This window comes from Nyctibius grandis, chromosome 1 (assembly GCF_013368605.1).
Source record: "Nyctibius grandis isolate bNycGra1 chromosome 1, bNycGra1.pri, whole genome shotgun sequence".
Lineage (NCBI taxonomy): Eukaryota > Metazoa > Chordata > Aves > Nyctibiiformes > Nyctibiidae > Nyctibius > Nyctibius grandis.
In genome coordinates, this window is record NC_090658.1 from 72212029 (window position 1) to 72235502 (window position 23474).

The 23474-nt window shown below is 39.9% G+C and overlaps 1 protein-coding gene across 1 annotated transcript in view; it reads right to left on the reverse strand.

Annotated features, from left to right (window-relative positions):
- The window catches only part of CLVS2 (clavesin 2), a 49950-nt gene that overhangs the window by 15118 nt on the left and 11358 nt on the right, over nt 1-23474 (reverse strand). The gene's annotated exons all lie outside the window — the stretch shown is intronic.

The following is a 23474-nucleotide window of genomic DNA, read 5'->3' on the forward strand; positions in this document are numbered from 1 at the left end:
CAACATTGTGTAGTTTTGCAGTGCCAACAAGTTACTGAGGTAAAAGATACCAATTCTCCAACCAGAATATTCACTTTTTTCCCAGGAAATGGAGAACTTCTAAACTGCTGCCTACAATTTTATTACCCAAAGCTCCTCCAAAAATGCAACTCTCAGTTTCAGACAGGATGCATTAAAATTGGATCCCCACTTTATCAGTTTCAATTTACAATAATACAATAGACTGAAACCATAGTGATTCAAGAGTCATTTCACGAGCCGTATGTTTCCTCATACTATGAGGAATCAATCTCCTTCACTGCAGTAGGCACTAAGAGCAGTAATCGTTTCAGCCATCCAATTTTAATCTGTCACTCTATGCAAATGAGAGTCCTGAGAACTGAACTGAACGGTAAAATTGGAGGGATAGTGATTTAAGAAAAATCAGCTGAGGACAGCCACTGAGATCTAGAATGCAGCATAATTAAGCTTTAAATTACTGGGGAAATTGAATAACTGACTTAAGACCCATTAATAAGTATTATATTTTATTAAAAGTAGAAGTATCATGAACTATGCAGCATACAAATTTTCAAGAGGTCAGTTCCCAGCAGTACAAAACTATTTCCAGTTCCAAAAAGTGTTCAAATGTCTTTGTCATAGTACAGAATGGAGATTTATTTCAGTCTTTTAGCTTCAAGAAAGCCTCAGTCTGAACCGCTCACCTACACTTTATCTTTACAAAGGTGCTTGAGAAGATACAGTTTCCTATGAGGTAACTCCAACTCAGCTTCCGTCTTCTTCTGTACTGCTGAATAACTGCTGGTGGTATACACATGTAAAATGCTCCTGGGAGGCCCGGGAATTTCAATACTGTTTGAGGGAGAACTGTCATTCTGGTTATTACTCTGGAGGATTGTAAATCACAGTTGTTGAATTCTAACTTCAGACATCAATCCCCTGTCTTTTTAAAGCCATATAAGCATGGTTGGCTCTGTGTTAGCTGCTACAGAGGAAACCCTGACTGTAAAAAACAGAGACCCACAACAACTGGGCAAATAATCATTTGTTTTATCATACATATCTAGGTCAAAGCTAATATGTTTACTGGCTATCAGTATGTGCCAGTAATGCATAAATGTGATGGTAGAGTCTATCCTAAAATCACAGTTTTGGAACTCTTGAAAATTCATATCCAAGATGTTGGAAGACCAAAATCAGAAATGCAGATCTCTTCTTTCTAAGATAAAAATGGAACCCATGTGAATCTCTTTTCAGCAAGAGAAAATAACAGTAGCCTCATTCCACATTACATGGATACCCACAGAGAAAAAGAAGTGAGCTCTGAAACCATCCGGAGTGCCGGGTCCAGTGCTGAGCTCCCCAGTACAAAGCAGACAGGGACATGCTGGAGTGAGTCCAGCAAAGGGCCATGAAGATGACTAAGGGACTGAAGCATCTCTCATATGAGCCTAGGCTGAGAGAGCTGGGAATATCCAGCATGGAGGAGAGAAAACTCAGGGGAATCTTATCAATGTATATAAATACCTGAAGGGAGGATATAAGAAGCCAGAGTCAGGCTTTTTTCAGTGGTGCCCAGTGACAGGACCAGAGGCAATGGGCACAAAACAAAACACAGGAGGGTCCTTCTGAACATAAGGAAACCATGTAAGATTGCACAGTTCTGAACAAGTCAGACACTGATGAAAAATATAAAATCACTGAGGTTACAGGAGATCTTTTTAGCTGATATTTTCCAAAAACACTTCACTTCCCAAAGCTGTGCTATTTTTGAAGTTCATCGTTATCCGAAGCAACCAATGTGACAACAGACTTCTCAAACTAAATAAAAAACTGATTTGCAGGTAGCTGTTAATATTTACCCTATGTAATGTACTTAAGCTGCTTGGTTTGCTTGAGATCACTCATCTTTTCATCACAAGCGACTGCCAAAAATGTGCATGGCTTACTCCACCTAAACGACAGCTTACCTTACTTGAAAACCCTGAAGCTTCATCCATCACACTCTTTGAACCAGGATTTACCAAACGTAGCCGCTGCCAAGCTGTCTGCACGACACTGAACAGGCTCAGTTTCCAAAGGCTGGGAACGAGCTGCTCCCCCCGTTCTGGCTCAACACCCACCTGCGAGCCGAGGTTTCAGAAATGTCACAGGGGGCAATACAGGTAGCTCACAGACCAGGGAAAGCCTACAACACTCTGATTAACTCCATTCATTAACAAAACCTCTAGGAAAGAAGTTCAATTTCCATTTTGAGACTGACTGTTTACTGCTACGCTCTTAGCTCTACCAACCTAATAAAGAGTAGTTGCATCTGAAAGTATGTCTTTTTCCAAATACAGCATCGTTTAACAAAAGATACTGCTGTTGCATATGTAACATCTTCAAATGTTTGTAACTATAGCTTGTAAAACGTTTATTGCTCTACTGTTAAAACATTATTCAAATTGTAGCATCTTAAGTCCAATGCAGTATACTAAAACAGTATAATCTATTTTTTACAGACAGCTTAAGAATGTTCACAAAAAGATCTGACTTCCCTCTCCTCCCTTTCTATTTTTCTGACTTGGCCACCTTCTGACTTGCAGCTCTCTTCTACAGCATGGCTTAAATTTTCTGCTTTCTTTTATTACTGTCACTCCGATGTTAGTGGTTCATGCTAACAACAGAATTAAATCCCCCGTACAGGGATGATGACATATGGTACGCCTGAATGGACTTAATGGAAGGGAGAGACTGTTGGCTGTCGCTTGCTTCCTATCCATTAGCACCATACACTACACCATGCCACGCCATCCACACATACATGCTATTAGTCACACAACTGTGCAACCATCATCCATCTGTCATTCATGCTACAGCTGCAAATGCCCCTGCTGTGACCGCTATGTGTACCTCAAAAGGAGCCTGAAAGCACAGAACTCCTCACTTGAGTGAGAATATCATTAAACATTCAACCTTAAACAAGCTTCTATCCCCGCTTAACTGAACAGTCAAGAGTCATTCCTCAGCAACTAAGAAAAGTGACGTATGACAAGCTGAAGCAAAATCAGAGCCAATGTTAATGTAAGTAGATGTGGCCTTTTCCAACCTGTCCATTCGCAAAGGGATGCAGTTGTTGAGAGTACCTGGAAAGCATGTCACAAAGCTCTCACACCTCTACAAAAAATTTGTTTAAGTAAGCAAAATCCTCTGTTAGGTACTAACAGGTGTGGGGTCACAGCAAGAGACAAATACAGACCCCAAGTGTACAACATTTGCTAGACAAAGGTATTTTCAGCCGCCAGTGAACAGAACCGCATCAAAATCAAAAAAGAATATGTCATATAGAGAGTGTGTGTGTGTGTGTCTGCGCCTGTGTATAAAAATCACTACGCCTCAAACATCAAATTAATCTCTTAAATAATTTACTGTTGTGGATAATTTGTCAGTTTCCAGTAGCCTATTTACTTTAATTTAAAATAGATTTAAGAGCTCAGACTATCAGCGTAGGACAAAAAAAGAAGGCGCTTCCTATCTAGGAACCAGAATCAGTTCTTTGTGTCCTACTGGTAGACCAATTATGTATTAAAGCTGCTGCTGCTTGACTTTTAATCCACATTAGTTTACAGACCTTGGGCAAATTTGATGTTACCATATTGAAAAGGGAAAGCACTAGAACAAGCTATACAGAACAAAAAAAAAGGAAAACAGATCAAGCAAGGGGCAAATTAATCAGCCAAATGCCAGCAATGGAGCGACAGGCTGCCTACTGCCAGCACACAGGGAAATAAGAAATGCACAGATAATTCATTTAAATTCCCTTAAATGTAATAAATCCCAGTTGGAATAACCATAAGATCATTTTTAATATGTTGCACTGCTACCCTTCTTTTCAGCAATCCAGGAAAAGAAATCTTCTGATGTGTATATATGTGAACACATATCTATAAGTATCTATACATGCATCTGTAATATCTGTTCTCATCCTGAATGAACAACATTTCGAGCCACATACTAGATATCAGATACCAGCTGTGTACTTAGCCATTTAAAAATCCTGGCTGTGTATTTACTGAAATAGATAATTTAAAGCAGTACTCCAGTCAGCTTTGCTCATTTTGGAGCCCAGCTGATAAATCTTCATACATAGCTGAAGCATTAAAGTGTCTTCCATTTTCTGAATCCAAATTCCTGCATCATCATATCCACTACAGCCTTTCAGCACTAAAATTAAAAGCAGCATGAATATTCAAGTGTTTTGTGATAAGAATGCAGCAGTAAAATCTGCGAGTATACAAAAGGCAAACACAACCTTAGAATTTGAATTCACTGAAATACAGGATGGAATAAAGGAAGGTAGATTATAAAAAAAAAGGGGGGGAAGTTATCTCAAAATGCTTGCTAGCTATTACTACTGCCCTAGGAGCTGTAGTTTGAGTGCTCTAAGCTTCCATTTCCTTACGAAGACAACATTATTTGGTCGAAATATTTTTCCTACAATGCGCAGTAGTCTCTCCTGGAGACAGGAACAGATACAGCCTAGAGGTAAATGGGGACGTGAGGTGTCTGAATGCTCCACTCAATACTGGCAGCCTTCCCAAACTGAAACATTTCCATTTTGACCCATTTGATATTTGTCTATAGAAAGAAAAAATATCTAGAAGGGAGACACTTTACATAAGCATTTCCATTTAGTCTTAATGGAAAATTTGTGACTCTCCTTAGAAAGGCTGTAGTGTCAAAGGTTATAATGTTGCTACTTAAATTTTAAAAGAACTACAGTGCCCTTGTTTTTGTGCATATAAATGCAGCACCTTGGATCTATATTAACAGATACCACTTTATTATTTGCCATGATCATACAAAATGCAAGCCTTTGCCAGGATCAGAAATTGAATTTCAGCTCTGATGTGGAGCGTTACGTGATGAAATAAATTACAGGCAAGCACTATCCATGTGTCCCAAGACATCCTCAGTACTCAAACAGATCGTTTTGCTATTTTGAGCTGTTACACGGATGGAAACTTCATCGCCCAGTTCTGTGACTGTGACACATCTCACCTGCAAAGCGAGGCCATGCGGGTTAATCTCCAGGTGGAAGCTGCAGTGCTGCTTGACGGTGGTAGGCACTTCAGTAACTGGTTCCTCTCCTTTGGACTCAACTCTGCCCCAAAGCTCCAGCACAATTGAACAGGCTTGGTGTGCTCGCTGGAGCTGCCAGCTTTCAGCAGAAAAAAAGCAACCGAGTTCTTGACCATTTCCACTTGTATAAAGTCCCATGACGCCATTGTAGGAGTAGAAGTATTAACCCTAATGTCTTGGTCAAATAACAACTCAAGTAATCTCATTCTGCCTATCTAAATTCTCTCTATACTTTCAGCTGTTTCCAGCATTTTTACTGCAGCATTCAGCTGCGTCAAAGTGTCACCAAGCATTGACAAACATCAGACATGACAATTTATTCAATGCAAGATGTGATTGTGTCATCACTACAAACACTTAACACTGAAAAGATCCATAAAAGTTAAGAGCAAGTGAGCCTGCTCAGCTCAACTCTGTGACATTCCAGTCCTGCCCTACTAGCCTGCAAGGCTGAGTGCAAAGATCTCCAAAGCAATGCTCTTCGTTTACAGCTCACTCACTTGAGTTCACTGGGAACTTGCACTAGTTTGACTGCATCAGGTGTACTCCACAACCTTTGTCTATGGAGACAGGTCTTGCCCTATTAAAACGTACCAGAGAAAATACCAAGATACACAAAATAACGTTTTACAAAACCCAAGCAGCATCTATACTGGGCATTTAAGAGCACCCAGAAGCATTCATGGAGGATAAACTAAATTATCTATACTGTCAAATTGTTAAAGCAAGTCAAAGCTACCTAGCACTCTCCCAAACAATTTGGAAGGTAGCACAAATCAGACACATTCCCAAAATGCTCTTTGGATGTAGCTATCTGTTTAGGATAACAAAACTTTAATAGCCAGGACGTAGCCACTCAAGCAGTAGGGAGCAGCCCTGGGCATGTCTAGTTTATTAGTACAGACATAGTTATACTCTCTTAAGAGACATTCTCCACTGGCAGCTGCCATTATAAAACAGCAAGAAACACACAAAAATATAAAGTAATTTAAAATTGTTATGTCTCATAGAAAGCTAACACACTTTCAAATGTAAGCTATAGACCTTTTAAATTCTATTGATTACACAGATCAAACCTTTTAAATACCACTGATTAAACAGAGTGGCTACTCAAACACTAAGAGGTCTATTGTGTAAATATGTATTAAGGAGTCCTGGGAGCTGTTTCCATCCACTGTAGTGACCTCTACTGAATAGCTTTTTTTTAAGAAAATCAGTATCACACAAATGCTTCTGTTCATTTTGTCTGCTGCTTAAACTTCTGTTGTCCACATTCTGTATAGTCTGAAATGCAGACTAGAAATGGCTGCAAGATCTAAACAATTCTCCAAGCAAAATACTTTATAATTGTTACTCTCTTATCCATCAGGTCTTCACATCCCAGTTCCTTTCCTACAGGACTGAGCAATGTATTGTATATTTAAGATAAGTGTTAAGTAAGTAAGTTTTGTCCATAGTCCCATTAACTCAGTAGGTAATTCAAAGGTTTTCTCCTTAAAAGACTGGCATCAATAACGAAATTGGTACCTGCGGAAAGTGAGGCAGCAGAAAGAGCCCAGCTCTGAACATCAGACTATGCATCAGATGAGAATCAGGCCCAGCCTAATTACACAATTAACTAATCCAAAGTAAATAATAATCCACATGTAGAGTTGTAAACGTTGACATCAATAGTTATTTCTGATGTCTTGAAGAATAACTCATCCGGGCTGTGAGATTCTCCTTTTTCAAAACAACGTACCTATCTGGAAATAGTTCTCCACTATTGAGTATCTACTGAATGCTTTTTCTGTATAAGAGGTTTCATAAGCATAATAATAAAAACAATTTATCCAGTTTATCCCCTGTCATCAGCAGGGTGAACAGCACAGCTCCAATGGGAATAGGAGGTAGGCTAAGAGAGATGCTGAATTCTTAGTAAATAAACAATGTGATTCAGACCTTTTCATAGTTTTGTATTTCACAGAAGAAAAATCAATTTTAAAGTATTTTATTTTTTTGAATAAAACTCTCCCTCGTTGTGTTTTTTTGACACATAAGTAAATACAGATGTAGATGCATTCACAAAAAATTAAATTATCTTTTCTAAAGTGCTATTGTTAAACAAGCGGTGACAGATCAATATAACCCAGCATCAACGCAAAAAGCTTGCAATGTGCATTCCACTAGAGCACCAGGTTTATAAAATGAAAGCATTGTGGCATGATTAGCAGGCTGTATATGGTTTTATATAGTCCACATAAAATATGATTTTTCCCTGATCCGTATCTATCATACTGAAGTGTGTTTTTCAGTACTGCACAAAGCAGTAAAAATTACAGATGCTATTTACTATCAAAGCATGTGGACAAGTATGTGCATCATCTACCATTGCTGCAGACTAAAAGTATTGCCAGTGAAGATCATACTGCATTGCCTATGACATGGCTCCCAGGCAGGCAGAGAAGATATTTTTCCTTCAGATGTGGGATCTGAAATAATGTCTGAAGCAAGGATCGAACTAGAAGTCAAAATTTTTGAAATTCAAGCAAGTAACTCTCTGTCCAACCTGGCATGCCTAGCTTTGTTTAAATCCACATCAAATTGACACCAGCTCTGGTGATCTCCGTGGACAGGCAACCGCCGCCAGCTGCCCAAAGCTGCAGGGCTTCAGGAGGCTGCACCAGAGCTCGCAGAAGCCTGCAGATGGGCGTAGAAGAAGAGAAAGCGTAAAGATAGATGTCAGACACAGAAAGACACCAGCATCATGGACAGGGAAGTTCAGACCTCCCGCAGTGGAGCATCTTGTCTAGCTCAAGAGGATGGAAAAGGGTGGCAGAGGATCAGTTTTGGTGAAAGGCACCTGCACACTCACTGCAGGTAACCACTGAGCCTTTTCTGCAAGGATGGAGAGCAGTGTTCATCATCTTAAAAGTGTTAACTAGAAATGTGATTGTTAAAACTAATTAAAGATGTTTAAAAGCTGGGTTTGCCTCACTGTTATGTAATACTAAGGGAAAAGAGATCTATTTTAGGACTCTGAAAATGAGGGCAAAACAAATGGCACACACAAACATGAACCTCTATTGCCGAGTCCCACTCCACAGCCTGGACCTCGCCTGCCCTGGACACGCTCACCTGTTACCTGGGAAACAACCCGGAGATTTGACTTATCAGCACCAACTCCTCTAACGGTATTCCTGATTACATTTTCTTGCAGTGAAGGCTCCTATTTTCACCCCTCCTTCTCCTTTTCTTTATCATATAAACACACTGCAGTACCTTTCACTGTAGAATAACTCACTGTTCATCCAGTCTCTATTTTACTGTTAATGCTCAAGAAACGGGATGCCCTCAGTTGCTGCATTACCCTTTTTCTCTGCCTCCTCTCCAGTCTCCCCATTCTATGCAAACTGTCCTCCCCAGGTATCAATGCTGTTGGTCACCTTTCACCATCCCAAAGACTTCAGCCATTATTCCCTGCTCTCTTCCCACTGAACATCATCCCTGGAGAACTCCCTTTATCTACATGCATTTCACTATCATCCCTGTGCCAAAACGCACATCCCTCCACTCCTCCTATCTTCCACAGCCAAGCCTCGCTAGTCATACTACTTGGCTGAAAGCTCACTAACAGCACTGAGTTCAAATTCTCTCTGTTTTGATTTTCTGTAGTGTTGCAGCGATCCCCTCAAAGTACCCAGCTAGTAAACCCACATCCTTGGGATTATCTGTAAAGTCCTGTTCTCCTCTGACACTATGGCTTCCACTGCAAGACCAACACTTACCATGTCTTCCCACACACAATGTCGTTGGGAACCTGACCCCTTTAGCTTTACTAGTCTGGTGCCATGCTTTTTGTTGCCTAAAAATTAGTCAATTTAAGGGTTGGGCTTTTTTGACCAGTTTGGGTTTGATGAGTCCAGGGCTGTGAATTTCACTCTATGTTGAAATGACCAAACCCAAGAGAGAAAGGACAGGAACACATCTTCCATCAGTAAAAGCAGAGAAGGAAACCAGGCTGACACTATTTGGGTGACCAGAATTGCAGTCTATGTGAATCCTGACTGAATCTGACTGAATCCCTTTTTTAGTTTTTATTGTGTATTCAAAAGAAAATCAAGCTTCTGCACAAGGAGGGGTGAGAGGCAAGCAACACCTAGCCCAATGTGATGCACTAATAGCAAAACCAAACATTGTGAAACCGTCTGCTTTGCAGCAAAACATGTCTCCTGCAATACAAAGCAGATTATGGCCAGGATTCGCTGCAGAACATGGAAAAAACAAGTTATCCTAAACCAACCTCCCCACTAGCCCACAACGGATGCAGGCTCGGGAATGCCAAACAAAAAGCCAAGCAGCATGCCAGGATTCCACTGACTCCATCCGGCCTCAGCTCAGGAAGAGGGACAGATGGTGCCAGTGACTCAGAAGAATGCCAAAAGGCTCTCATCTCACAGCAATAACCTATGTCCCAGCCCTGTGACAGTCTGTCATCCATGCAAATGGTATTTTTCAAGGACATGAGTGTGAACTTGGTGCTGGTAGGAAAACATGACAGAGTGCTCTCAGGGACAACTTCTCATTTTGCAACCCGGGCAAAGATAATTCCATTCTGCACTGTTTCACCAGTGTGCTCCTACATGTGAGAAGGCAGGGCCTTGGGAAATAATGCTTGGTAACTTAAATTACAGCTTATTGTACTACTTTTGACTAAGTTAAAATTGCCAAAACCTTTCCAGGAAGGAAAAGCCTCAGGGAAAGCATAAAAGCTTTGTGCGCAAGACTTCATAACTTTAAAGGAAATCAATCCCAACTTTAAAATCTGTGAAAAGAAAACCCCAAACCCTCCAGATTCTGCTTTTCTATTTTCTGTTTTTTTCAATTAATGTATTTGCAAAATAAAACAAAGCAGTTGTAGCTCTGTTCCCTACTGCCTCTTTAAAATCTTTTCCATTTCCGAAGTGTAAAATTATGGCTTTCCCATTTCTAGTGCAGGAAAACAAATACGAAATTGCAATTGTACGTCTTTTCCCAAGAAGTAGCCACACCACAGAGTGAACAAACGCAGGGAAGCACTGGCTCAACATCTGGTCCTAGTCAGGAGCCAGGACTGATAGAGGAGGAGGAAACAAAGGACAGAGCTTTGCATTGGTACACCAAGACCTGGGCAGAAATGAACTGCTAAGAAGACCTGTGCCAATGACAACTATGGTGATGGTATTCTTAGAGCCATAATGCTGTAATGACATAAGCACTTTAAGGTTCACGGGGAAGAAGAATTTTTCTCTCAGTAGACAAAATAGCACAGAATGAGACAGTTACATACTGACCCAAACTGCTATTTTGGGGAGTTGTTCCAAAATGAAAGCTTTAGATAGCACCTTTATGTCCCTCAATAGTGACACAGGTACTTCCACTCTTCCAATCTCAGCGCAGTGCAAGAAATGCTCGGGAGCTTGTCAGTCACAACCTGTTTCCATTTGCCCTTTCAATGTTGAACTATTTCTCAAAAGACCCTCCAAATCCACTCTCCTTCGCAAGGGCCCCAAAGCACTCTGCCCTCTGCCCCTTTCTCCTCTCTCCCCATGTGTCAGCCTGGGCATCCACCTCCACAAGTGTGAGTTCAAACGTCACCTCTGTGCTCGTAGCTCACTTGGAGACTTCTCTTCTCCAGCCCCCTCCTATACAATAACTTAAAATCGCAGCCTGTTGCTCTGAAGAATGTCCACCTTTTAAGCCCAATGTAGCTAGAGGAAGAGCTGCTAAATTTGGCACCCTTAGCTCCATTCTCAAACACTGTGCATAACAGAGCCGAGCCATTCATCATATTCAGGCCCTAGTGTCATATTTGATTTTGACCTCTCTCAACCACCACACATCTCACCTCTGTTTACATCTTGCAAATTCTGCTTTCATGGTGTTGCTTAGATGATATACGTGGCTGAGAGAGTGTGCTCACCAATGCAGCAAATTACTTTTTTTTCCAAAAACACAGAGGCTAGCCTTTCTTTTTTTTTTTTTCAGAGAAGACATCAATGATGCAAATGCATGGGTTTTTTCATCTCAGTCCTCATGTCTGCTTTCCTAGTCTATGACTTAATGAAAGATTAAAGACTAGCTTATGAAAATTCACCACGGCAACTGCTGATGTCATTGGGAACCGGATTCCCAATTGGGGCTTAAAGAAAGATGAAGACCATATTGATAATTGACAATAATTCTCACATTATTCATCTAGCTAATTAAGCCACAACTCCATGCCACTACATATGCTCAAAACTGAATTAACAGAAGATGTGGCACCATTAATATGCTTAGCTATTGGTGTTATATAAATTTAGCCCACAGAAATTAACTGTTCATGGAATGTACAGATTATTTACTCCTTTCCCATTCAGCAGCAGAAAAACAGAATTATTCATGCAGCTACTTCATCATGCCATGTCTTTGAATATCCTACTGAAAAACAGGATGTGCATTCTTCCTCAGAAAATGAACCTAAGCGCTGTATCCCACATGCTGTAAAATGAAGCAAGGTTTTTATCCATTTAATTGCAAGTGCATTTAAGCATTGACGGAACGGAGACACACGTTACTAGCTTGGACAGCTTTGCATGTAAGGCACAAGTAGTCATTCTCCCCCTCACTGTGTTTGCCATCTTTTTTAGAAGAGGTAAAAGTTTTGTGTATGTACAAACACAAGAACAAAATGCACATTTAAAGTCAACAAAGTGTACGCATGCAAGTTACTACTAAAATATCTTTATGGCAGTTTGTTGCTTGCTCCATCCTCCTACTGAAACCCAAAACAGTGTACTGAAAGGCAGTCAGCCCCATGGCACAGATTCACCCAGTAAAGGTGAATACCTGCCACAAAACCAAAATTCTCATGAATGGAGCATTATTCAGGACTAGCAGATATCACGAGGGAAAAAATGCAATTAGAGGAGAAAGCAAAGATCCATTACACAGCTTTAAGAAACACTAGCAATGAGTACAAATAGTTACACTTTGTGTATCTATTATGATTACAGGTATTTGAATGACAGGAATGAGAATGGAGGTAGACAGACCGTCTCCTCCCTGCATTTAAGTGAAAGCATAAGGTTGTCAAAGGGGAGCTCTTAAAAGCAGACATTTACAGTCACCATATGAAAGTAAAACTATTCATCAAGATTTAAGGGGACAGAATATCAACAGGATGAAGAAGAAAATACATAGCAAGGCTCACCTTGCAAGTAAGGTGCTGCTCAGTGTGATTTCATTCCTACAACTTAAAGAACACACATGGTCCAAGTTGTTCCCATGGATTGTGAAATGGATTCATTCTTAATTGGCTTTCCATGCAGTTCTCTTTAAAGGCTTGAGTGCTACTTTCATTTGATACTGCATTGATTTTCTCTGAAGTTTTCTCCTATCATGGTTACCCTGATCAATTAGTGTGCTATAAATAGAGCAGTCAGATTCCTTTCACTGGTCTCATTAAATTGCACCCCTGCTGAATTTCTGTGGAGAACAGAATTGGATCATACTGATAGCAATAGTATGAAGATGCCCTCAGGTTTTCCAGTGAAAATCAATTGCTCAATACTCCTAACAAAAAGCTTTGAGAAGCATGACCCAACGGAGCTCAGCTAATGCCCAAAACATACATCAAACCTTGCTTGCAATTCCACATCTCTAAAACCCTCAAAGATATAGGATGGGAAAATAAGTGGTTAAGGGGCTCAGCCAGTTCCTCATTGATATATAATCTCTCATCTATCATAACTTTTTAACTGCATCCCCTCATAATGGAGATACGCTGCTGGAGATATGCAGCTAACCCATATAATTCTTCTTGAAAGTGGAATAAGGATTTGTGGAGGAACACAGCTGCAAGGCACCCTTGGTCTGTCAAAGTCACCATGCAATGGTGGTGTGCTTACCAACTAAAACTAGAGGGGACTGATAACATTTGGTGGTATGATATAGGCTACTTGTTGCAGGTGTATGTCAGCTATGACTTCAAAAATATTAATCTTTATTTTGTAATGGTATGGCAGTATAGCTTTTAAAAATTTGTTTTAGAAATAACATTTTACTCAATGAGATTGGAAACAGACGTAAAATAGGAAATCATAGAATCATAGAATCATAGAATCTATGATTCTGCTTTGAAACATTTCAAAATCTAATCTGAAGGGCAGCTTTTAGGTCTCCACTCTGCCCTACACCCTGCCCTGTCCTAGCTATCCTGTCTTCTCCTAACATCCTTTCTGTCCTCTTTTCTCCTCTGTTAACACTACTCTTCAGAATTTTTTTATCTTCCTCCCAAAATGAAGCTACATTTTCACCATAGACTCTCCTGCAGGTTGAAAATCTCTGCTGCAAAGACTGGGGTTTTAATTACTGCACTTGAATTACTGAATGTATCCACTGTTTCTGTATGCACTCACTGATGTCTGCAGTATACTCTATGGGTTTTTCTGTACGAAGGTCCGAAGGATCATTGCAGACCTCAGAGGACTGGCTGTACCTTGCAAAGAATTTGCGAGAACACTGAAAAACTACCAATACTTGATGATTTATCCTGGATCCCTCATACTTAGCATGGTGGCTTTCAGCCAGGAGATGCAGGGCTCTAAATGATACTTTCAGCCAAATAGCTTAGTGCAGAATGAAGGCACCTCCCCAAAAACTCAGATTTTGTGGGTAATAAGGTACGTTCAGTGCAATATTGCGTAAGAATTAATGACAACTACAGTTTAAACATACCTTTAGGGAGGCCCTCCCCTGTATCAGAGCACAACCACTTTCTCCTTCCAGAAAATGTTTTCAATGAGGGAGTTGGAAAGGGCTGAAATCCAGTTCTTGTCAGACAGAAAGCCCTCCCCAAAATGATTCTAACAGATATAACAGATTCTTAAGAACCAACTTAAAAGAGCAAGAAATTATGAACAAATATATTTGAAAATACAATCTTTAATCACTGATTAAAGATTGCATTTCCAATGCCACTGTGTAGTATTGGAGTCAGTCCCATAAAATAAGGGGGCTGAATACACATTTTATAGTCAGAACTCCAGCCTATACTGTGAGGGACAACATAAAACGTAACCTGTGAGAACCAGCAAGCATGCCGACACAGCCAGAACTGTTCTGGGTGAGATGCTGACATGAGACTTTCTCAGTGTCAGGTCCAGGAGTTATGTTCAGTTTTTTTGGATTGAATGTATACCCAAATTTCCACCAATAGGATGATATATGCAGCCACCTCAGATTTCAGCCCATATTCTTGTTTGGATATTCACTATGTATAGAAAAAACATTAGTGCTCAATTCTTTTTATTGCAGAAGACACTGGAAAAGATTACAAACACTATTTTCCCATTCCACATAATAAAAAGCTAGAAACGTTTCTTAAGAACTTATTCTGATCTTTGCAAAATATGCAGGAAACAACTGGAGAAATGCATTTTGCCTGAGATTTTTGGGCAGGATCTTTGAAAAAAAATATATTATGCAAGTTGGAGTATGATGTTTTAGTAAGAGTTTGAACTTAATTTTTTCGTTAAGAAATATCATTTTCTTTATGTGTTATAAATCTAAACTTTCAGTTCCTGAACTACTTTAGATCACCAGAGTAGCACTTACTTAAACATAGTTATGCCTATCAAAACATATGAGAATTGAATTGTCTTAATTTTTTTGCGATTATGAAACATGAGATGAGATAAACCATCACCAGCCATATAATTTCACATTTTTATGGCACTCCCCCCTAGAGAAGTTTCCAACGTTTGTTTTCAACATTAGTGAAATATCACAGCAGTGTTTTTCCTGCACTTATAACCAAAGTCAAAATTTTGCTTACAACCAAAGTCACATTGGATTCATAAAAATAATTGTCGTAGGAGCTGAACACTTGCTAAGGAATATAAACAAAAATTTAAAAAAAATGACACTGTATTCTTTTGGGCAACGGGCACTGAAGGCTTAGCTGATATCACAGGGACTATGTGCAAAGGCAGTATGTACTGAAGACAATAACATAAAGCCAACCGTGCACAGCCTAATAAGATCACAGAGGATTTATGAGCATCACAGAAAACAAAGGTTAGATTCATTTCAGAAAATAATTCCAAAACTAATCCAGCATATCTTTTTCAGGTAAACCTGAACGTGTATATAAAATGGATTGATAACACAGGCAATTTGGACAATATCAAAAAAAGCAAATTTAAGCTCCCCAAATAAAGCGGATCTCACTGATTTTCACTTCTCACTACCTCCAGTGGCAAACGAGACAGAAAGAACATCTCCAGGACCCGATTCCAGATCATTGCTGTTGCAGATAGATACTCCATCAAACAATGCCTTTATTTGGGTTACTGAGAGTCACACATCCATTACTGCTTTGGACTCAACAGCATATAGAGAAATAGCAAAGGGTTTTATAGAAGTTGACATTTCGAAATAGAAAAATTAGGATTAATGCCGAGAGGAAATCTGAAGAGCAAGTAGTCATAGAAAGGTTTCCAAAGAATGTGCCAGACCTGCCCTCGAGACTTTAAATTAAACTGTTGAAGTACTAGAAAATATAATGCATGAGATAATCTTGCCTTAGCAGGAAGGTGAACTATGATCTTAAAACATGTCTTCTGTTTCTGATGCTATGATCTAGAACAAATTAGTTTTATTTCTGAGTGACCTTACAAGGAGGAATACTATTTATTCCCTTCACGGCCTTAAGATACTCAAGCAAAGAGAAATATTTAGACCTTGACTGAGAAAAATCACTTCCAAAAATAAATGTACATTTTGAAGCTGAGGAATGGTCATAACCATATAGTTGTTGAACTGTGGCCTACCAGAGACTACAGGAAGTCAATCACAATGCCAAGAGTTAATTCCCTACACAGAGTTTGTGCTACAAGCCCTTCTTTTCTCATGCTGGTGCCACTCACTTTGGCATAATATTAGTCTTTCAGCTTAATCAGGGCAATTTAGTCACTATATTTAATACAGATAGATTTAGTTTCTCGATAAAAAGAAATAAAACAGAAAAGGTGTTGGCATTTAGCAAAAGCTCATGAAGAGGTAGTCTGCACGTACAAGAAAAATCTCTTCTATTTTCTTTCTCTCAAGCTGAAATAATTTTAATTGGATGTTTTTCTCTGGTGACAGAACTAATGGAAAAATGTCAACTATGAGCATTTTCATTGGCTTCTACACTAACCATGGGTACTTTGTTGAAGTAGAAGAAAACTTCAGATACAAAAAAATCTTCTTTTCCTGGACCATGCCATGTCATTCTACTACATCACCAGAAGCTCCCAACATCTCCTGCCCAGTCCCATAAGCACTGAGCTATCTGTATATATCAAGCAGACCAGCTCCAGTCTGAGGAACTACAAGGACTGTTTCCTTAACAGCCTGGTGGCTAGAGGACTCATTGATATGTGAACAGATCAACGCTCACTCTCTAGTGCTGCTTTCCAGAGTGGTGCAAAGAGCAATGGGAACAGTGGTTAAGAGGAGATTTGAAGTTGGGAGATTTGAGGCTGGTCAGATGCCAGATGTGGAGAGCATTTGGACAGTAAGACCACAAAAGGCCTAAATCTCCTAAGCAGTCTAAGACGGACTTAACATGCCATGCAATCACCCACAGTGACTGAGGTTTTTGAGCATGGCATGAGGACACTGAGACAAAAAAAACACATCAGTGAAGACTAGTACAAAGTAAGGCAATGTCAACAGGAGTGGGATGAGGAACTGGGGAAGCAGTAGGACTGGGGCAGAGGCTGCTCAGAGGGAAAAGGACAGGAAGAATGGGCAGAAGAGTCTGTGCCAGCTAGATCAAAGCGCCTGAACGAAAGCCAAGATCCCCACAACTAATCACGCCTTGCTTACAGCAAATATCTGCAAAACACTGGCAAAATGCCCACTCTCTTTCTCGTGTGGGTTCACACGGAGGATGACAACCTACTGCAGGCAGTTACTCTGCTAGCTCCAGTGGCAGTGTTTGGGTGGTGGATACTTAACTCCATTAAGCATCCTTGCTGTTTTCAGTAAGATGCCACACGGCACAGTTTCTGGGGGTGAAAGGGGAGTTCAGTTTACTGCTTATTACCATTCATTTCAAAGAGGCGGCAGCCCACACAGCATTACGTGCATTCAAAGACCATGCTAGAATTCAGGCTCCTGGCTTGGGGGTTCAGGATCAAGACTTTAGAAGTCTTGAATCCTCCTGACCAAAAATAAATGGCAGATGGACTCCGAACATATAAAAGGTGATTGAAAATCAGACCATGGCCTGTCACAGTGGGCATCCCAAATTAGCAGACACTTTTAACAGTAATCTTTCAGTGGAATAGCTCTTGGCTAGAAAAAAATAAGAGATAATAGTATCCCCTCATCTTAAAAGTGTGTTTGTGAGAATGAATAAACTACCATTTGAAAGGCACTCAACAATTTTTTTATTGATGAACATCATAAAAGAATCTGGCAAGGAAATTATTCTGTCTTCAGATAACAGATTAACAGCTGGGACCACACTGAACAATGGCTATTTCTATACAGACATGCCTGTAAGCAACTGAACTCGAGCTCCAGCCATCAAGTCCTTTCTCACCTGGCAGTTTAAGCCCATCTAGACAGCAAGTGAGGAGCTAGAACTAACAATCACTTCCAGTGCACCCTGTTTCCACAGTAAATTGCTGGCAAGCCTTTTTGATGGCCTTTTTATAAGTAGAGAAAATCATATATATGCAAACTCTTGTAAAATAACAAGCTGTTAGGAAAAAATATCCATGCTGCTGCTGCTACAGAACATGAGTTCTACTGTGTACGAAATTGTGCTGTTTACAAGCACGTTCCTCCACTCTCTGGGCTGGTCCCAGGCTCAGGGACTCTAGCACTTACAAACTGCTTAATTCTTTGATAAAAAACTGAATGAACACAGCTACATGATTTACTAGCCCTCCTGGAAGCAGAAGATACTCCCATTAAAAGTTTGAGCCTGCTACTTTAAAATATCCTCCCAAGTACTATGTGAAGTGTCAAGACCCTATTCTCAAAAACTGGCAGAAAACTCAAGCACTGAATGCGTGGGTTTTATGGTTTTAAAGCTCTTTTTTTGTGGTTTGTTGCTCACTGATACTCATTGCTAGTACTGAGTAACTGTTCCTGAAGCTCGTTATTAACAACCTTATGCACTGCACAGAGCATGTGACCATGTAATTATATGAAGTCAAAACACTGTTTTCAGAAGCATTCTTAGTTTCGGAAGTTCCTAACTTACGAATTACTGACACTGCAACCTGATGGCTGTATGTAGTCCAGATGTAGTCCAGAACTAGGTGGTGAAATTTAAGTACTGCCTGTGGATATCTAAATAGAAAGGTGAACCAACCATGATGTTCAGATAAGATTCCCTGTAAGATATTGATGAAGTTTATGTTCAAAGAAAATGGGAGTAGAAGGTCCTGTCCCTTTCATCACCAGAATGTACGTGCTCTGGTCTCTGTTACTTCCACCTCATGCTGCTGCAGAAAATCTGATTGGGGATATTATCCCTACAACTCACAAGAACAGCTGTTTGAAAGATGTTTTAGATAGCAATAGTAGCTGCAAGCATGCTGTCTTCATGGTCTTTCTGGTTTGCCTTCACGTTCACAGTAATGAGTTTGTTTTAGCTTATGAAACCTTCCTTTGTTACAAAAAAAAAAAAAGTCATGAGCAGTTGAAAGACCTGCCTTGTCACCCACAACACTATCACTCTCTCTTTGTGTAAACATCCTCAACCCAAAACCAAGAGTCTTCTGTCTTCTGCAACAATGCTCAGTGTCCAAATATGTTCAGTTCCCAGTTTAAATGTGTATCATCTCTTTTTCCCTAGCTTTTTATCTAGAGGAAAAGCATTACTATTCAGCCACCAATAACTATGCAGGTTTGAAAAGCATTTGGAGGTGCAGCCTGCCTGAGTGACAACATCCAAAACAAACCTGTCATGTATGCAACGACTATTATGAGATAAATAGAAATCAAGTATTTAAGAAGGATTTAGTGTTCCAGGTTTTAGAATCCTAAATATCAGTTAATCAGTTAAAGTGTCTTATGCATACCCACAACTTTGCATTTTGCAAAGCTCACTTGTAATTACCCCCAAAGCTGTCTGTTAGGGTTAACAATAAACCCCAACTTTCAATATAATTTTCAAATTGAATTTTCAGTCTTTGACACTGTTTTTACCTGCTCTGTGAAAACAATGCTCTCTTGATACTTCATAAAAAGCCCATATAGGTAGCTACAAAAGGACTATCACAAAGAAAAGAATCATACCCAGAACTTCCTCCTCCCTTCTGCCCAAGCGTTCCCAGCTGGGGGTTCGGGTAGAAGGAGCCATGGGAGTACCAGGAGCAGTAAAACGAAAGTAAGGTTATTAAAAACAGGGGAAAGGGGGGTGGAATAGACACATGCCTTAATTACGTCACACTAAAAGTCCATCAAACCCCGTATCCTGTCCTCAACAGAGACCAAAAATGGGAGCCTGTAGCAGATACAATGCAGATAGCATATGTGATATTTCAGCATTTACCTCATCTCCAACTATGTGTAGCCAAAGGAATTCTGAACTTTGATGTGGTTTTACGTATTTAGTAATCCTCAGTTCATTTCTCTTCCACAAACTTATCCATTTTCACTGAACAGAACTAAACTTTTACCACCCAGAATTTCCCACAGCAAGGAGTTCCACAGATTACCTGGATACTGTACAAAGAATCACCGTGTCATATAAAGAGCTAGGCCTCTTGCTAGTATCATCTGATGGTGACCATTTCTTAAAATGGAGGTGACAAAGAACATCTGCAGCTTGTCCACTTTCTCTAGCCACCGACGACCTTGTCTGTAACTTGGTCTGACCTCGTAGGCAACTCTGCTTTAAGTAGGAGGTTGGACTTGCTGATCTCCTGAGTTCTCTTCCAACCTCAATTATCCTGTGATCCTATGGTTTTATAGACATCTGCAGTTTCCCTCCACAGCTTTTCTTCTTCCATTCTGAAGAATCCCAGCCAACTTAGTTGTCCTTTATACAGAAATCAGCCCATATTTGGGTTTCTTTTGCCCTTCTCCAGCCCTACAGTAGTCTTTCTGAGACAGAAAATCAAAAGCATCCACAACATTCAAGATGGAAGTGATGGCACAGGTTTTTGCAGTGGCTTCACCATGTTTCCTGCTCTCCATTCCTTTCCTTGCAATTCCTAATATTTGACCTGCTTTTTTGACCAACATTGTGTATTAAGATTACATTATCATAGAGCTATTTATGACACAATAACATCAAGATGCCATTCTTGTGTGATAATAGCTTAGAGTTCATCACTGTCTATTTATTAGGACTGGTTTTCTTCCGAGCTCTCAAGAGTTCTCCTTTCTATGGGAAAAGTAGCTGAAGCACTCAGACTACAACCCCTTGATGGGGAAAGTCAAAATTTTGTGAAGTTTTTTAAAGGGACTTATTCAAGGCACTCAGCTGCTGCAGCACACAATGCTGTAACATCCCTGCTTTCAGGAACACAGCTGCTGAGGAACACGAGCTCCTTCACAAGCCCAAACTCAGTGCTCAGCTACAGAAAGCGATGAATGGGGAGAAGCGAGCACCTAAACACTGGGATCCACAGACATCTGTGCATTGAACACGCTGGGCAGAGCCAACACAAGGTGCTAAAGTCAGGGCATGGGTTTCAGTCTCACCTCTCAAAGAATGTTTTCCTTCTGCTTAGGTTTCACAGCTCTGAGCCAAAACCTAGGCACCTAATACAGACAGAAAAAATAAAGAAAACTCAGAAAATAGAGAGTATTACATGTTGCATTTCTTTATGTTCTTATTCTTCACTATAGAAGGTGTAGGGGCTCTAAGTGCAAATCCTCCTTCTCATTGAGTAGAAGCAACATAAATGTTACAGCATCCACAGGGAAGAGCATTGCTCCTTTATTTCCAAAAGGACAAAGCCAGTATATCAGCTAGGACTGGAGCACCAAGAGTCCCAGCAAAGTGCCCCAGCCTCCACAGGAGGTTTTTGCTTCATGGCTAACAAAACCATTTGTTCTGAAAAGCAGCACCAACCTACACTGCACCAATTGGTTGGTACAGCAGTGTTGGGATGGATAGTCTGGAAATTCACATCAGTTTACAGATAATCACTGTCCTTTAACATTAAAAATTTCAAGGCCAAAAGGCTCTTTTCCTAAAAATAACTACCTAGGAGGTTTTTCTAATGTGTACAAGCCAGTTAGGGGTATGATCCTTTTCATGCTCCCATTTAACATACATATGCAGACAAAGTGTACAGCAGAACTTGTATTCAGCAGAAAACTGTATATATTTACTTATCCTACTTTCAAAAGCAATTTCCTAAAAAATAAGCAGTTGCAAAGAGCCCAGAAATGCCATAGCTTGTAATCAACTCACTTTGGTACGTGCTGTATTCAATATTCTGCTCACCATGGAAGCTACGCAAATATAATGCAAATTTAGTAGATTTCATTCAGAAGGCAAAGGGATTTAGTTAACATCAAATTCAGTGGTCACTAATCCCACTTTCCCTGTTCCTTTTCCACCCAAGTAACACTAATATTTAAAATCCCCAAATGGTAAAGTTCAGCATCTTGAGCCCGGTTAAATCTTCTAAGTCAAAGTAAATTCCATTTCTCTGATTAAACAGACAGTATTTATAAAGATCATAAATAAACAGTGTGTGAGAGTTGTTCTTGTTCTTTTTCATACCACCTGACTAAGCACTTTTTACTTTTACATGATTCAGAATGATGTTTCCACTGTGCATTTTTGTCCAAAATAAAAGAAAAGGCAGTCCCTGTTGAGGGTAAGGGAATGTAACATTTCAGGCATGAAATCTTGCAAGAAGGTGCAAGTAAACCTGTGCCTTGCCCAGGATCTCTCTGCACCACCTTTCCACCATGCTTTCTTCTTATTTCCTTCCTGATCACGGTTGGTTTTGAAGTGAGGTTCTCCCTCCAAGATGCTCAGTACAGTTGTCTCCAGCCCTTTCCATTGATTTTAATATATCCTTACATAGAAAAATGTCTAAGTAAAAGAAAAAGAAAATTAAATATAAACAAGGCCCCAAGCAGTACTACTAGGGAAATATCACTATACAGTCAGTCAGTTTTGCTAGTGTAAGAACGTTAGCCCTCACATGCTCAGTGGTTCTCCACAGAAAATGAAATGGTGTGTTATAAGAGCCAAACTAATTGATTTCTTCAAAAGACTTGTGGTAAAAGGCCTTGTAGAAGTTGCTGCTTACGGATAGCAATACCTATCACAGATTAGGACAGATTCCTTGAGCGTTGGGAGAGCTTTATCTCACATTTGCCATTTCAGTGCCTTCTCATTCCCTCTTCTGGAGTATTTCATCCCCAGTTGCACATCCCTGGAGTAAACAGGTCTGAAGACAGTGGGCGCAAAATGATGCCCTGGGTGCTGGTCACCATCAGACTTGGGATATTAGAATGTACAGAGCTGGGGGCATGGGTAAGGCAAGCCAATGGACTTCACGTTGACTCAGTAATGAACCAACCAACGGCAGGAGAACACAGAGAGTCCAGCTGAAGTTTGGTAGGTCACCCATCATATTTTCAGAAGCAATTACCCACTGCAGCTCTTCTCAAAATAACCATCTCTGATTAACATTCAAGAAGAAACATCACCATTTAAAAATAAAGACTACTAAAGTATTTATTCATGTTCTAAACAAGAAAACAATGGCTAACTTTGAAAAACAGCCCAAAAAAAATAAAACAACTTTGAAAGCAATAACAGGAAATGCAGCACTATTAGCATACAGATCTCACTGCTGCCTTCTGATGTAGTTCTCAAGACGATGGAATCACACCGTTGCATAAGGAAACACAACAAAATGAAAACTGAGATCTTTGTCTCATGACTGTCACTACCTTTCTGTGTGCAACAACAGGCTGAATACTGGTTAAGCCATTTCAAGATTTAGATCAAAACTCCATACTACTGCTATACAATTTTCTTCAAAAATAGCAATATCAAAGTGAAGAAAGTTCAAAGATAAGGCTGTTATTTTGTTTTATGAGTAATAAAAATGTAAAAATGATAAAAACATCACAGGAAAGGAATATACGTCCTTGTAAAACCAAGGCACACTGCCACAGGAGTGAATTACTGGTATTTTTAACACAGCAACTCAAGCTTGCACAGCAAACAACTACTTTACAGATTCTAGTTTTTCATTTCAATAAGCATTAAGGATCATAGGAGACAGCCAAGAGTTATGCAGTATCCTTTGCACCAATGTGCCTATGCCATGTAAAGTGCATTTACAATGAGCAGAAAG